We start from the raw sequence: 508 nt of genomic DNA on the forward strand, positions 1-508 counted from the left end.
CTTAAAAAGAATAAAACTTTTTACATTGTTCCATATCTATCTCTCAGTCCTTTCTTTCTTTCTCTAAAAACACACACACACCTCTGCTATTATGGTCTTTTCTCTCGCCGACTTCTGTTTGTCCCTTTCTATCTTCTCTCCTCAATCACTCGGCAGTGTGTGTGTGTCCCCGACCGCAACCCCGCTCCACGCACTGCCAGTTCTTTTACTGACTGCTAACACATCTCGGCTCGTGTTTACATTAAGTCTTCAGGAAGCTCTTCAGCTACACTGACGATTGGACACTTCATGTTTTGATGTATGGAATTCCCTGTTTAAACACACAGCTCGCAAAAGGTCTGTAGATGCGCGTCGACACATACTCACCTCCTTCGCATTTCTAACAAATACCCATCCCTCCAATTCTCTCTCTCTCTTTTTCTTTCTCTCTCTCTCTCTTCTAAAGGTGAAAGGCAACTTTTGAAAGCGGCTTTAAAAAACAAATTAAAAGTAAAAGAAATCTTTTATT

General features: G+C 41.1%; 1 protein-coding gene across 13 annotated transcripts in view; it reads left to right on the forward strand.

Moving 5' to 3' along the window:
- Window positions 1-508, forward strand: part of LOC106882391 (trithorax group protein osa) — a 656,478-nt gene that overhangs the window by 16,698 nt on the left and 639,272 nt on the right. For 10 of the 13 annotated variants that reach the window (XM_052969227.1, XM_052969226.1, XM_052969239.1 and 7 more), the window contains exon 1: window positions 194-336. The exons of 2 other annotated variants lie outside the window; for them this stretch is intronic. The gene's annotated coding sequence lies outside the window, so the exon portion shown is untranslated. Of the gene's footprint in view, window positions 1-193; window positions 337-508 lie in introns of those variants that run through there. One more of the 13 variants, XM_052969221.1, reaches the window with a different exon arrangement.

This window comes from Octopus bimaculoides, chromosome 7, assembly GCF_001194135.2.
Source record: "Octopus bimaculoides isolate UCB-OBI-ISO-001 chromosome 7, ASM119413v2, whole genome shotgun sequence".
NCBI lineage: Eukaryota > Metazoa > Mollusca > Cephalopoda > Octopoda > Octopodidae > Octopus > Octopus bimaculoides.